Genomic DNA, 16,390 nt, shown 5'->3' with positions numbered 1-16,390 from the left:
TCGTTTCTAACAGTTCCAATAGCTGAAATACGATGACATGCCGTTCTGCTCTGCCTTTCCTCACCTGCTCAATAGCCTTTCTATCTTTGACTGAAAAACCTCTTGGTAAATAGGTACATCTGCTTTTGTTCTACCAATGTTGTGTTTAGGCTGCGGTAGATGTTGCAGATGTACTGGAAAATGTTTTATGTTTCCATTATTCGCCTGTTGTTTTACATTGCTGTTGATTATATCCTACCTACCTTTAACGTCTGTTTAACTTCTTTTGCCAGATATTCTGCTTTACTAAAGTTTTCTTTATAGATTTTCGTTGGGTTTATTTTCACCTTCCACTTTCTTCTGATAGTCATGCATTAAGATATTTTACTTAAATCGTTTCAGTTTTGAATTGTCATTGCTTTTTCAGTAGGGCTTTAGTATTACTGTTCCACTTTCGTTATGGTCTGTGATTCCTTCTATACCAGTTATTTCCGCAACTCGATATTTTATCATGAATTGTCTGGTTGAGTCTCTATCGTGCTATTGATTCAGGCTGCTGGTTTATCTCACTTCACTGTTCAGTACTCAGATTTCTTTCTTTCAAACAGTTTCAACATTTGGTGTTTGGGGTTTATGATAATTTTACTAGCCACTAATCTACGGTCACGTCCAGTGTTGAATTTATTTTGAATGGAGACATCACTGACTGTTTGCAGTTTCATCCTTAACGTCGTGGTTAATGCTTCCCTGTGACAACTTTCTGGTAGCTGTCCCAGGCAAGCAAAATACGAAACTACGGAAAATATGTAATACCATCACTAAATGGTTTATTCATCATTTTAATTCATTCACGAATTTAAAGGGGTTCAATGAACGATTTTTGGTTGTATTTCCAAAGTAAGTAAGGAAGATACCCTTCGCAGGAAATTAAGGTGTAAACGCGTTTTAATGTTTGCAATGCTTAAATGTGTCAGTACAATACTATCAATATTACAGACACGTATGCCTTGTAATAAATTGCAGACATTATTCATTTGGTCACATCTGGCTTTGTAAAAGTTTAGTTGCTCAAGTGAACGTGTAGAGATCATCGTCACTTTTCGAACACTTCTGACATTGAAAGAGCAAACAGTTAACTTTATTACTGTTGCCAAAATGAATACAGACTTTTGGCCATGTCATCTCCTTAGAAGGGTTGCCATTTGGAGAAAGCGTATTTTTTTTTTTTTTTTTTACAATAGAGGGTTATAATTATTTTTGTGTTGACTGAAATATATTTTTGTAGTTTTTCATAAAACCTAGTATGGTACACTTCTTTCTTGTATGTAAGTTTATTATTAATCACATAACTGTGTCGTCTTTTATTACCATACATTAGCAGGCGAAATACTGGAAATTTTTACGCAGGCGTCACATAAATGTCACCGTAAAAACGATTTTATTTATATTTATGACACAAAGAGAGGACTACGTCTCGTAAAAGTCGAAATGTCACGACCTAATGGAATTCCGGTGTTACGCGTTATGTCTCCACAATGTGCGGATGTTACCAGTGTGAATGAAAGCAAACGTAGTCTAAGGAGGTGCCCGACTACATTTTTGATCGAACTATTTCTGTCTTAATAGTCACGGTACAACGGCGAGCGAAGAGCGGATCACGCTGCATGTCCTTGACTATATCCTTGAACGACGCTTCATTTAGTAGTAAATATTTGTCCTTCAGCTTTCAACTCGATAACCTTGCTGTAGGTCTGATACTCAATCCAAAAAGTAAAATAAGAATTAAAAAGAAATGACATGAGGTTTTCGAGAAAGTTTCCAGTTGATTGATGCTATAATAGTTTGTGACTAATTGTAAGGTAGTTCTTGATGCCGCTCGAATATTATGGTTAAATCTAATATCAACCATGCTACCTGTCTGTCTTAGCAGTAACTATGGTTTGCCTGTTTCTGGATTTGCTGCTACGTTAATGATGTCTTACTCCCTCCAAGATTTTACCACATTAGTCCTAGTCATCTTCGTGACGCTTCGGGCGTTGATCTCGTTTCTCATTTTTTGGATTTGAATCAAACTGTGGACTGCACATTCTGCGCTCCGCCATTGCGATCATTTACCAGCGACGTCAAAGAATAAAACTCACAGGCGTTTGATAACAATCTGAAGGCTAAACAGTACCGTAAAATAGTTGCACGTAGAACATCGTAAGACAATATCCTTCACCAAAATAAGCTATGACAGGTGGAAATAAGTACAAAGAGAGCACTGAGTCTTTTCGGACGTGATTTGCGTACATTGAATGCCACGTCTCATGCATTATTTAAATTATTACCTATACCCCGTCCCATGAATACGGCCGGCCGCTGTGACCAAGCGGTTCTAGGCGCTTCAATCCGGAACCGCGCTGCTGCTACGGTCGCAGGTTCGAATCCTGCCTCGAGCATGGATGTGTGTGATGTCCTTCGGTTAGTTAGTTTTAAGTAGTTCTACGTCTAGGGGGTCTGATGACCTCAGACGTTAAGTTCCACAGTTCTTAGAGCCATTTTTGAACCATTAATACGGCGTGTGTACCACGAACCTGATAATGTCCAGTTTTATTTCATGCTCTCAGATGGGACAGTATTCAACGAAGACCAATGTTGTTCGCCGGTTACCATTATGTGTAGCATCTATGTGCGTTACACCTTTGTTTTAACAGTTGTCATAGCCTGTAAAGTATACTACTTGCGTGGTCCAAGATTATCTTTCATTAATATTTTCCATATATTCCACAGATCTTCCGGAATCAGCGCCTGTGTTTGGAAGATTTCCGAATCTGACTTCTTGTTCCTTAATGTCGACACTCTCAGTAGACAGCAATGACCTGTCTTGTATAGAGAGAGGTGAAACTGTTCTTTCCAGAGATTCGGTTACAGCTGTCCTCTCACTGGAAAAAAAAAATAGTTCCCTTTCGTGGCTCACCACTCATCATTCACTCGCGTAAATTAATGAAAGGAAGTCATTTTGCCATTGTAATTCAGGCAGTTATACCTGTATTTTTATCTGACGTATTCCTGTTTTGAAATGTCATAGAAAGAGAAGTAATAAGTTTATGTTAAGTTGGCAGTAGGTTCGAGATTTAAATGATCTGCTTTTCATCCGCTGCAAAAATTCCAAATATTACATCAAAATCCTAAATACTTTTCAACAATAGGCAAAATTTTAAAACTAAGGCTAATTATTGTTACGTTTTCATACTTTTATTGGAGACAAATTACAATTTAAGAACAGTAGCATAACTTTAATTAATCTAGATATCTGCAGTCAGTATGACAAAATGTGTGCCTAAACCGAAAAAAAATTAATCAGTATTATGATTTATAAATAAAATTTGGTCTATTTAAAGTCAATCAGTTTCCTCTCTTGGTAAACATTGTGTTGCTTTTGAATAGATACACTCAAAGCGCCTAGACATAGAGGGTTACATAATACTGTCTGAACCAGTTGTTGTAACACTGGGACGGAAATTGTTTTGAATACCCACCAGTTTAAGGAATCGCTGTTTCTATTGTTTCTATTCAAATATGACTCAGATAAATATCTGTCTAGTTCGACTATCACTACACATGACAACCTTGGAAATGAGAAAACCCACTGGACAGCTGGTAATATTTCATCCACAATCGCAGAGGAATGTAGTCTGTTTGTACTTCAAGGACAACAGAAGTTATGTCTTTCAAAGGCCAGAGGCCAGTTCCCATAAAAATAATTATAAATGGTTAGAATACAGGAAGCATAAACTCGTTCAGTCTCATATGAAGTCTTATCTCAGTCATGACAGAATTGGACATACAAAAAAAGTAGAAAGATTCAATTTTATTAACACAACAATGTCTAGAGCCCTCAGAACTAAAGTGTGAAACGATAATTTACCCAAGTTTTACAAAATCATGTCAGAACCAATTATGACATTTGAAATAGTACTGTGGCAGTACGAAAACAAAAAAGTTGTGAATAAAGAATACAAGCATTGGAGACGTACTGCTAAGAAAAATATCTGGATATACAGTTTCTGAAAGGAGCATGTGTGCTGATATCAGAGAACAGAGAGTTAAAAACTATGTATGAAGAGATTAAGGAATACACGAACTACTGAATGGACTATATCAAAAGAATGGAAAATGGCAGAATAGTTGAATTATCGATGAATTATTACCTGTTGGGCATAAGGCCTTGAGAAAGATGGACCAAAGGGTGAAGATTAATAACTACAACCAAGAGGATGTAACAGTCAAATGATTAATACATAAAGATGAAAGGAAAAGACATCTCATAACTGTCCTGAAAGCATTAATCTGATTATTTTAAATATATAAATGAAGTATATGTGTGTGTGTGTGTGTGTGTGTGTGTGTGTGTGTGTGTGTGTGTGTGTGTGTGTGTGTGTGCCTGTGTGCGCATTGTCATATATGTAAAAATAATTATGTGAATATATACTCTAATTATGATAAATAACAACATCCCCCCCATGAACCTTGGACTTGTCGTTGGTGGGGAGGCTTGCGTGCCTCACTGATCAGATTGCCGTATCGTAGCTGCAGCGGAAATTGAGGGGTATATGTTGAGAGTCCAGACAAGCGTGTGATTCCAAACGAGGCGTAGCAGCCTTTGGCGTAGTTGCAGGAGCAACAGTCTGGATGACTGACTGATCTGGCCTTGCAACACTAACGAAGACGGCCTTCCTGTGCTGGTATTGCGAAGGGCTGAAAGCAAAGGGAATCTACAGCCGTAAATTTTGCCGAGGGCATGCAGCTTTACTGTATAGTTAATTGATGATGGCATCCTCTTGGGTAAAATATTCCAGAGGTAAAATAGTCCCCCATGCGGATCTCCAGGTGGGGACTACTCAGTAGGACATCGTTATCAGGAGAAAGAGAACTGGCGTTCTACGGATCGGAGCGTGAACAGAGAAGAGGGATATCGACTTCCGACGTCTTGGCTGCTAGTAATAACAGCGTTACTAAACGGCAGCTCACGTGAAGCAATACACCAAAGACGCGCGTGACACCGCAGCGGTCGCAAGTACGTAGAGTACTGGCGCGCCTAAGCTGGCGCCAGAAAGCAGGAAAACAGCGCCATGTCACAGCTGCCGCCTGGATTCCCATTCGCCGATTTCCACCCATCACATGCACTATTGCAAACAGTAATCGAAACGTGGGGTTTCCACCAATGAAAAGAAATAATAATAACACCAATAAAGACTTTTAACACCCCTCCAGTTCGTCCTCAATAGCATATCAGAATTACGTAACAGTTACGGCTGCAGGTATGTAAGAAACGAAATTTTCTCATTCAGCAGTAAACGAAAACTCTCTGAAGAATGTCACTTGCAGAAGGGACCGAAACGTCGTTAGTTCTACATGTTGACAATGCGGTCACAAATTAAGAAAAATTATTGAATGTGACAATGGGCGCGGAAGCATACGTTTACGTAAGTCCATTTTACAATTTTAAAGTGCATGGCAAAGTTGGTGGTGTAATAGCCAGTCAATGCAGAAAAAATGTGGAATATGGGAAATGAAATGGAAATGAAATGATCGTGTGGCATTGATGATCGAGAAGTCGCGCCCGAGGAAGTTCGGCCGCCGGGTGCAAGTCTTATTTCACGTGTCACCAGAATGGATGACTTTCGCATCGGTCATGATGAGATGGTGATGAAAACAACGCAACACCCTATCTACTGGCGGAGAAAATCTCTAACCTGGCAGGGAATCGAACCTGGGCCTGCTGCATTGTAGCAAGCACGTTACTACTCAGCTAAGCAGGCGGACGAATACGGGAGATAATTTGTCTCGTTGCACAGTTTTGTACAGGGGTAGGACGGAGTGCCAACAACGATATATTAGAAATAATGACTGTTGAGGGATGATTGTTGGGGTGGGGATACATTTAAAAGCAATTAGCCTTTTTCTTGAATAACATGAAAATTACGGCTTCTACCGAAAAAGTATCCCAGTACAAAACTAAACTACATTAAGTGTCCTACAAAAAGAAGTACTGCTAATTTTTTTCTCTAGGGCTAATATTTAGCGTAGAGTGAAAGAATTATGAAAATCCAGCATGATGTGGTACAAATGGCTCTGAGCACTATGGGACTTAACTGCTGTGGTCATCAGTCCCCTAAAACTTAGAACTACTTAAACCTAACTAACCTAAGGACATCACACACATCCATGCCCGAGGCAGGATTCGAACCTGCGACCGTAGTGGTCGCGCGGTTCCAGACTATAGCGCCTAGAACCGCTCGGCTACACAGGCCGGCCTGCGTGATGTGCATCTGCTGTATCTTTGGTAGTTTTTATACGGCGTTTCCTGACTTGACAGATCGCAAGTGTCGTATATGAAATTGTTGTTTCTTGGGTTTCCATACATCAGTGTTTAGTATGTGACTTGGGGCACTGTTGCAGCAGCCTGACGCAGGATCTTCATTCAGCTCACTAACGTCTCCACAGAAACATTTCGGATCAGAGGAGATAACGCTCCGTTTTTTGCGAGTCACTGATCACTCACTCCTTAGAAGGGTCTGTTCCTTGGAAGTAGTTCAGAAGCGGATCACCCATCTCTACCCTTTCATTGCATGGGCGTTCTGTTGTCCTGAGTACTACTTTCCTTTGGAGCCGTCTCTCAGGTGTCGTAGGTCTTCGCCGAGGCTTCCTTTGTCTCATATTGTACACGTTCTATATACATGCGACCCACGTACGGACCTTCACAGTGATTGTTCATAAAGGCTTTTTTCAAGCAGACGAGTGTCGGAATGGGCCAGTGAACACCGACAGAAGTATTTTCACTTATTTCTTCTAGATCTTATGTGTACAAAATTATGAAGAAAGTTATTTTCCATATTCTGTGTGCATTACCTCTTCCTTCTCATAGCTATAGCCAGGTTTCTATTTTGTGTATTTATAGGTCTACTGAATTTCCAGTTCCACTGGAAGAAGCCGTATTGAGATAGCTACAGAGTCATCAGTGTAAGCGTATTCTCCTTTGTGCAAAGCTTACGGGTACTGCTACATTTCCTGTTCTTAGCGTTTGAAAATGCTGTCTGGCTACGAATGGATGCATAGCCGGTCTGTTTACAGCATTACCGCTCACTCTGTCAATAATAAAATACAGGATGGTTATAATTGAACTTCCGCTACTTCAAAAGGCTCCCATGTGGAACGAGTGATAGTAATGGAATGAAACTTTGCGGAAATATTTGCAATGGCATGAGGAAGGGAAATAATGAATAAACCATTGAAAAAAAACACATTTTAATTTTCTTATGAGAGTGTAACATTCGTTAATTGCGTACCATGTTTACGTTCCAGGTGAGAAGTGTGTAGTATGACTGCCGAGACCAAGCGGAGAGCGGCCTGCGAACAAACAAACGAACGGAAAGTACGGACACGAAACAACAACGGACGATCGAGAGAGACCTTACGACGACGACACGCAAGAAGCAATGGGGTGACAGAGACAACCAAACGGATCCAAGACGTCCACTAGTAATGGAAACAAAGAACGGTAAACACGCTATCTGTTGTCGAGGCGATATGTCAAGACGCACGCAACGATTACACTCACTGGCTGAGCGAGAGACAGGAGCTTAAATACATGATCGAGGGCGCCGCTATTGGCCGTTGGGACCACGTGTTCCACTGTGGCGCCCTCACATTAAACGTGAGCAAGGTGGCGCGCGGCGCCACGGCTTAAGGCGCGATTGTGCAGAGACCTCTAGGGATCTTCTACGTCCATGCCGTCTGGCGTGTATTGCAAATCCGCGGTGCGCGGTACCAAGATCTAAACCCATGACACTGTGGAACCGCACTATAGATACCAATGGTCGGCAGCAGTTTTCGAATGGTTGACCGCGGATTGTTCAGCTGACGTGACACACCTCATGGACTGCTCCAAAATCGAACAATGTGGCCGCGCGGTTAGAGGAGCCATGTCACGAACTGCGCGGCCCCCCCCCCCCCCACCGCAGGTTGGAGTCCTCCCTCGGGCATGGGTGTGTGTGTTGTCCTTAGCGTAAGCTAGTTTAAGTAGTGTGTCTAGGGACCGATGACCTCAGCAGTTAGGAATCCACACACATTTGAACATCTGAAACAAGATTGTGCTCAGAATTCTCAGTAATATCAGCAGTAAGCTCTTAAAGAATCTGCTCTGAAACAATGTGTGTCACAACTGGTCGTCGGCTTTTCCCAGATGCAATTCTCTAATCTTCAGTAAATTCGCACTTCCGAATCATGTTCTTCAACACCAGCGCGGAAAGAGGACCTCTCCGTATTCCTTTACTGCGTCTGAACTTGTGCAGAACAACGACACTATTGTTGTTTCGATAAAACAGCTTTACGAGTAAAGCCCTACTCACCTTGACCACACCCTTGTTCACTGCATGGAACTGTAAACAGACTGATGCTTACTTTTCAGCACTACAAGGCAGTACTGGTACCGCCGCCTAACAGCAAGTCATAGCAATAACATTACTAATAACTCAGATCCTGCGGTACACGCAAATCATTCCTACGCGAACGGTAGATACTTTTCTGTCTCCACTGGCCGAAATAGGGAAAGTTTAACTATAACCACTCTGTGTATTTGACTGTGCCGATAACACTGATAGCTTCATGGTATATTAACGTTCTCTAGTGCACCGCTGTTATAAGTGCTAATGTCAGACTGTCATCAAAATTGCTATGGGTATGAATTACTCTGCTACGAATTTCTTATTTGTGTGTAGCTCATGAAAAAGTAGCAAGTGGTTAACCCAAGCATTGCATGGACAACGTATTTACACAGTGAAAAACCAGCCTCAGCCATTCAAATGGATTGCTACATTAATTTCACCTTTGAGTTTTCACAAAAGCTCATGAAACCAAAATTACGAGTTGCGTTGTCCTTGTTAACTACAGAAACACAGAAGTCAACTAAATATCTTTTCTAACACCATTTTTTCCTGTAGCAGAACAACTGTTGTTCTCGATGACACAAACACGGGGCTAACGTGTGAAAATGTCACCATGTTTCGCCAAAAGTGCTAGTACATGATAAACCGACGTAGTTCAAATATATTCTAATGCCATCCCTGCTGAAATCCTACACTATATCAGTTATTAAACATTTTATGGGAACATGCGTATGCACCGTACCACGTGCAATGAATTGTGCTGTCAAGAAGAAAAACGATTCAAACCAGTAAAATAGACCAGACATTTCGGCTTTGTATTTATGCAATGGAGCACACAAAAAAGAAAATAAGAGTAAGAGTCTGTGCGTGGCATATTGCAAGCAAAGAACGTAACAGGGGACGTTGGAAATCTGGGCAGAGTAGTAGACGAATGGAAAAAGTAAAACACGCACGCTGATATGCGCTTTCTCAGACACATCTCTGTAACTCGCAAAGCTATTGGAAACTGTAAGCTTGACATAAAGTGAGTAAACGTCTGGATATGGAAACGACCAGCAGCTCAGCGCAGTCGCACGGTGTAGCAAGAGAAGCGCGATCTACATTTTGCGCATACCTTAAAATATCATACAATGTCCCTCTTTAAGCAGTCGTACCTAAATATGGGTGATTTGTGGGAAGGTTGTGTTACGCCTCGTGAGAGAAGGAAGTAATGTCTACCAGCACGTGTTGGATTTCGAGATCCAGACTGAGAGTATTATTCTACGATATTCTTACTTGCATTATTCGGGATCGCTGGACTGCCATGTGAATACAGTATCGATGGTCTCAGGACGGCCATACTCAACGCTAGGCAGGATCTGAACAGCAACACGTTACTAGCGCCGAGAGGACACACATACTGAGTTTGCTGGGTCGTTAAAGTAATACAGCTATTGACGTACCTTTATCAGGAAATGAACTATTTAGCAGCAAGACCAGTACACACACGGACAGGGTGACTGTTTTTGGACGACTGCTGCTGCGTTACATTATGACGTAGGAACAGAGAATGGCCCGCCGACAGTAGGGTGCACAACGAAAACACTTTAGACAGGAGCGGCACCTCGTCACCCGCTTAAACGAGTACCGGTTCTGTGTGCAACACTGCGATGAAGGTATATGTGTGTCCGTAACTGACGAGCATGTGGAACGACCATGTGGAGGACCCGGACTCAATTCCGAGTACTGCCAGAGAATTTTTTCTTGGTGGGACGACTGTGAAGGAGTATACTCAGCCTCGTTGTGACAGGAGAGGAGCTACTTCAGTGAGAAATAGCGGCTTCTATATCTGGGAAACTGACGGTTATAGAATGCTTGTTTCCATTCTAAATGCTGTAAAAAGTATGAGAAAACTGCTAAAAACTGTAACATGTACATAAAAATAATTTTAACAAGATTTTCTTAGCTATGAAATCATCACGGGTTATCAGCCGAGTGGCGTCGTCTTCTAGTTGCAGCGTTTCAATGGATTGCGTATCCATCATCTTCAGGCGAAGTGTCGGGATGTTGCCTGCCGCGCGCCTTTGTAGCCGCAGGACCGCCATCAGATTTCGGCTGGCGACCAATCACGTGCCAGCGGAATCGTACCGGGTGCTTGGCGCCATCGGTGGTGTGGGGAGGGAGGGGGCACGCGAGTGCGGGCGTCGATTCCCGGTGTCTGTTCATATCAGCGCCGGCCGCGGCGGAGCGTTAATGCCGAATTTTCCCTTATTGCCGGATCCCAAGCTGTCCTGCGATGGTAACCACTGTCTCGCTTAGTTAAATTTTCGTGCAGACGTATCTCTACCGCTTCTTTTATCACCGAATCACAAAATCCACTGACGCTGCATAACTTCTTTATGCAATCGCAAGATTTTCTTATATTATAAAATGAAGCATATGGGTATCGTGTTACGCAATGTCGTGTGTTCCAGTGGAACACCATGATTTAAATTTTCAGTTCATAACAGTTAATACATTCAAATATTGAGAAGAAAGTCAAATAACATTCAAACCGCCAAAGAGAGAACTGTGTAAAGACGTATGTTTCACATTGTAGATGATGCCTGAATCAGTGGTATAGCTTGTGGAACATCGTTACGGTAAAAGGCTGTGTATATCGTACTATGACATTCTACCACTGTCAACAAGCACAGTCAGGCACATCTGTTAAATTTATCGTAATTACATGCATTGTGAAAGTATTGGACTTGGTTAATATTATCGCAAAGGATCAACACATGAACCTGAAGATATGTATTAACTTTGTTACAGGGATGGATTAGGATATCCTGTTCGAAAGAGGAATTGAGGAATGTCGCTGGTCAAGTTGATGAACCGACATTTTCCGAGTAATTTAAGCCTACAAACAATATTCGGGAAAGGAATTGTAGCTGTCTCGTGGACTAATCCCCACTACAAAATGAATAACATAGCAAATTCAATCTACGTACCCGCTACCTGCAATTGCCTTCAGATTTTATACATCGTGTTTCTCATTAACTGTAATCATTTTTCACATGTATTAAGTTAATCATAAAACTCTGCCCTAAGTTTCTGTTACCGCAGAAAAGAATACGATGAACCCGTACCGGAAGACCCATCGTTCGGAACGTTCTCCGCTTCGAAAGAATTTGCAAGCAGACGCTGAAAGATATCCCTGCTCCGTTGGCGTAATTCTGTAAAGATGGAAAATGGAAATTGTGGTGAGAGGATGCTGTCTCGTATGCGGCACTCAGTGCTTCACACAGGCACATGGTCGCGCACACACATAAACACGCAGACTCGCTGCCACGTATACGTATCGCCTCTCGGCAAGCGCTGTGTCATAGATTTCCCGGGGGACAGAGCGACTTCCCGGACTATTTGCGGGAGACCTTACCGCAAACAAAACGAACAGCGCTTGGAACGTGCGCAGTCTTTCCTTCCTCCGGCGTCCCTCTCACCCGGAGCAGCGCCGAGGCGCCGTGCTCGTGTAGAGGCGACGCCGCGGCGGCGGGCAGGGCCTCGTCTCCCCGGCGCAAAGACCGTAGCCGCCCGGCGATGCGCCTTTCAGCGACGCAACCGCTCCGCTCTTCCGTCTCTCACTGGCTCGTCCTGTCTCTGCAGCCCACCGGTTTCCAGCATCACTCAGTCTGAATACCTCAGTGGTCTTTGATTAAAGCTAAAAGCTATTGCTTCCCCCCAGCTTCGCAGTCTCATCGAATTACTCCGACGTCCAAGATGCTGATTTTGTTTGAAGTCAGACTCAGTCTGCCTGCGTCCTTTATGCGGGCGCAGTTTATTTCCGTGCGGGGAGTCTAGACCACGGATTTTTAGGTCGTAAAAAAGTGTGTTTTAGGCACCTAAAATAGGCTCCTTCAGTAGTTCATTTAGGTTACATAAAACCTAAAATAGGCTCTAATAAAAATGATGCAGAGAAAATAAAAATAAATTAAAATACACAGTGTTTACAGTATGAACATCTCATTAGTCATTAAAACAAGGAGAATGAATTTTTACACAGTTACAGAGCACAGCAATCTACAACATTAATGTTGAATATAATTCCAAATATTTTTGAGTTTCTGCAAGATAAAGATTTCCGTAAAAAAGATGACCATAATTGGCTTCACAATACATAACCAAAATCGTTTCTAGGTTTTCTAGTGAAAAACTGTGCCGCTAGTCAGTCAGAATCAATTTATACGCTGAAAATGAACGTTCTGCATCAACAGATGTGACAGGAACGTACTTAATTTTCGGTACATGTTGGACAGGAAGGCTGCAGTCAGGAGTGCTGGATTTTCCACTAATGATGTTGGCAGCTGCACACAACTCCTTCAGGCCAGTTTTCTTCTGCAAAACCGTTTGCATTTTTGCCCGTACTTTTTCCCCTACTTCACATGGCGCTTCATTAATTTTCATTTTGACTTCTTCAAGCAAAGAAATATTGTCGTAGATAGGTCTCCCTGAGCCTTCTAAGTGTGAAATTATTCCTGCCATAAATGTGTAGTGGGCCCTAGTGTAAGATAAGTCCCGTTTTAAAGAAGAATCTTTGAGTAACTCCATTGCTGCAGTTACGGATGCAGCATCCACCGGTATAGTTTCAACCACCTTCTGGACAGCTGAGAGATGCGTACTATAGTATTCTGTTTCTATCAGCCACGTGCCCCAGCGGGTGACAACAGGCTCTGGCGGCAATGGGACATCTGGAAGCTGTTCTTTGAATGCCTGCATTCTGGATGGTGCCTTAACAAAAATTTTCTTCACCATAGATATTACTTTATTTACTTTAGGAAATTGTAGCCTTACTTGCCCTGCTATGCGGTTGATCCCATGCACTACACAAGTTACGTGCAGCATTAATGGGTAGAACACTTTTAATAGTTGAAGCGCTGCTATCATATATGCAGCAGCATCTGTGACGGCCAGAAGTACCTTATTCTCATCCACTCCGTTTGGGTATAGCACTTTAAGCCCATTGTTCACAAACTGTGCTATTGTTTGTTGGTTAGTTTTTGTAAGCTGTTTTGAGTATGCCAAATGAGCCCTGGATGGAGCATCTGGATCTAGCTTGCCAATAATCAGGTTTGCAATGTAACGGCCAAGACTGTCAGTAGTTTCATCCACAGAAATCCATATACAAGATTCTCCAACATCTTCTCGGATTCTGTGCAATGCAGCATTGTAAGCTGAATCCACATAATTCTTACGTAAAGTTTACTCTGCAGGAATAGACTGATGGCAGTACTTCTCAAGAAAACCTCTGAAAATAGGGTTTTTTAGTTTCCGAAAGGGGATGTTTGCTGCCGCAAGTGCGTAACACAAATCACTGCCGAACTTGTTTCTTTCAGAGAATTCACCAGATTTCAATTTAACCTAAAGATGCGTGATCTATTTTTTACATATGAATAATAAAACACCTATAAAGGGTATTTGGTATTAACAGGGATAACGATATAAAAAAATTAAAAAAGATCGAAGTGTTAGGCAAATACGAAGCATGAGCGCATATCAACTAGCCACCTTGCTGCACGCTGGGCAGAAAATATTTTTTTTTCCATCTGTCGTATAGTGTGGAAAAACTTGAAGCCACTGTCTTATATGATTAAATAGGCACTTTTTAGGATATTAAAGCCGAAATAGGCAAAAATAGGCACTAACGTCGAAATAGGCTTTTTTAGGTTCTATAGAATAAACGCTATTAAGTGTAAATAGTCATGAAACGCATAAGTACAAAATTTTATGCAAATAGGAACTCAGGAACAAAATAGGTTTTTACCTACAATCCGCGGTCTAGCGGGGACCGACCGTGGCAGAATGCAGTATATAATACTCCACTGAATGTCTCGAAGGAAAGTTTACTGTACAGTTCAGGAATTTACTTCTTGAAAGATAACGCCATTTAAATGCAACTCAGAGTGCCTACTGCACTCATTTAGACCATGACCAAAATTTTGCATGACGTCTCAGATTGTAGACACAGAGGTCGCTGCCATTTGGCTACTGATATTTGGCAACGGCCTTGCCGCAGTGGATTCACCGGTTCCCATCAGATCACCGAAGTTAAGCGCTGTCGGGCGTGGCGGCACTTGGATGGGTGGCTATTTAGGCCACCATGCGCTGTTGCCATTTTTCGGGGTGCACTCAGCCTCGTGATGCTAACTGAGGAGCTACTCGACCAAATAGTAGTGGCTCCGGTCAAAGAAAACCGTCATGACGACCGGGAGTGCGGTGTGCTGACAACACGCCCCTCCTATCCGCATCCTCCACTGAGGATGACACGGCGGTCGGATGGTCCCGATGGGCCACTTGTGGCCTGAAGACGGAGTCCTGGCTATTGATATTTGCTTTCAGTTGCTCAAGAGATGTCGGATTATTGACAAACGCTTTACATCTGACACATCCTCACAAGAAAAAATCCACGGGGCTCAAATTTCGACTGCGTGGGAGCCAGTTTATATTCGTCCCTCCTGGAGTACGATCTACCAGGAAACCTTTCACGAACTTGCAGCATAGACGCATTGTATGTGTGTGCTGTGGCTTCATCTTACTGAAAACTTCTTCTTTAATAGAAAGAAAAACCAGTCCAAGTTGCAAATATTTAGTTTTTCATTCGATGACTAGTTTCGGGCCGAGACCCATTTTCAAATCAACCTACAGGGCGGTAAGCCAAATTTACATTCACGCATGATACATTTATTACCAAATTCTTAAGCATATACGACACATACAGAACATGTCGTTTTAAACGTACATAATAAAGTCTGAAATGTCATTTCCGAAGATGTCGAAAAAAGTGTAATGCACATTACAGTGCATACATATATCTCGCAGTTCACTCCTTCACCTGTCGTAAGGAAGCATCGGGAAGGGGGCGCCCCATCAGGTTAAAGGAAACCATTTTATTTATTAAAACGTTCTACAGTCATCAAGAATACAAAATCCACACAACAGCCGTACAAGTACTCAATAAAATAAATACTTTTTAAAATCTTTACCAAAAAGAGTCAAATACTTAAAATCACTGACCAATAGTACACAGCATCGCCACAAACGGCATGTATTACGAAATCCCGAGGTTTTCTTACGACAGAGGAAGGAGTAAACTGCCCGTTACCTGTACGCATTACAATGTACATTACACATTTTTCGACGTATTGCGAAATGCCATTTTCGACTTTGTTACGTAAGTTTAAAACGATATGCTCTGTATATTTGGCATGTGCTTAAGAACTTAATAATAACTATGTTGTGCATGAGTGTAAATCTAGTTTTCTGCCCTGTGAGTTGACTTGAAAATATCTCTAGGCCCGAAACTGATCATCGAATGAAAAATAAAATGTTTGCAACTTGAGCCGGTTTTCCGTTCTACTGAGCAACAGAACTTGCTGCCGCAAGTTACTCTAGCGTGCTGAAAGTTCGTACACATCTTCTTTGATTATAATCAGAAATTTTTTGCCACTCAGGAACCAAAAAGTCATTTACCATCGTCACATAACCTTCCAATATCACTGTAACTGCACGGCCATTCTCGTCCTCGAAAAACTACGGGCCTGTTACTCCACGCGGCGATATCGCTGCCCACACAATAACTTTTGGCGAATGATGCGGTTTCTCATGCATCTGTTTATTATTAGGTGCACTATAGTGCACTGTAGTTGACGTGAACGTTCAGATAAAACTGAGACTCATCAGAAAACAAAATGCTGTGAAATGGAGGACAATCAGTCACATCACAAACGAACTGCGGCCTATGCCTCACATCTTGAGGCTTTAATTCTTTCACCAGTTGGATTTTTTAACTGTGCGGTACAGTGATGATATATGCACATTTAAGGAACTTGCACGCTTACGAATGGAGAGGTTGGATTGCTACGAACAGACCGATTTACTCTTTCCACGGATTCGTCCGCTCTTGATGACCCTGTTCACCCGTATTTCTGTATGGCCAGTGTTTAACGGGTCTCTTCAAACGTTTC

General features: G+C 42.1%; 1 non-coding gene and 1 pseudogene across 1 annotated transcript; one reads left to right on the top strand and one right to left on the bottom strand.

The window, feature by feature from the left end:
- Positions 1-6,190: 6,190 nt before the first annotated feature.
- Trnas-gga lies at positions 6,191-6,274 on the bottom strand. Its single transcript is given in 2 exon segments — positions 6,191-6,225; positions 6,235-6,274. It is a non-coding gene; the product is annotated as a tRNA-Ser (tRNA).
- An 8,149-nt stretch (positions 6,275-14,423) lies between these two features.
- Positions 14,424-14,540, top strand: LOC124791182 (annotated as a pseudogene).
- The last annotated feature ends 1,850 nt before the right edge of the window (positions 14,541-16,390 follow it).

The sequence above is a fragment of the Schistocerca piceifrons genome, chromosome 3 (assembly GCF_021461385.2).
Source record: "Schistocerca piceifrons isolate TAMUIC-IGC-003096 chromosome 3, iqSchPice1.1, whole genome shotgun sequence".
NCBI classification, from domain to species: Eukaryota; Metazoa; Arthropoda; class Insecta; order Orthoptera; family Acrididae; genus Schistocerca; species Schistocerca piceifrons.
Note: the sequence above shows the minus strand (reverse complement) of the source record. Positions and strands in the feature narration are given on the sequence as shown.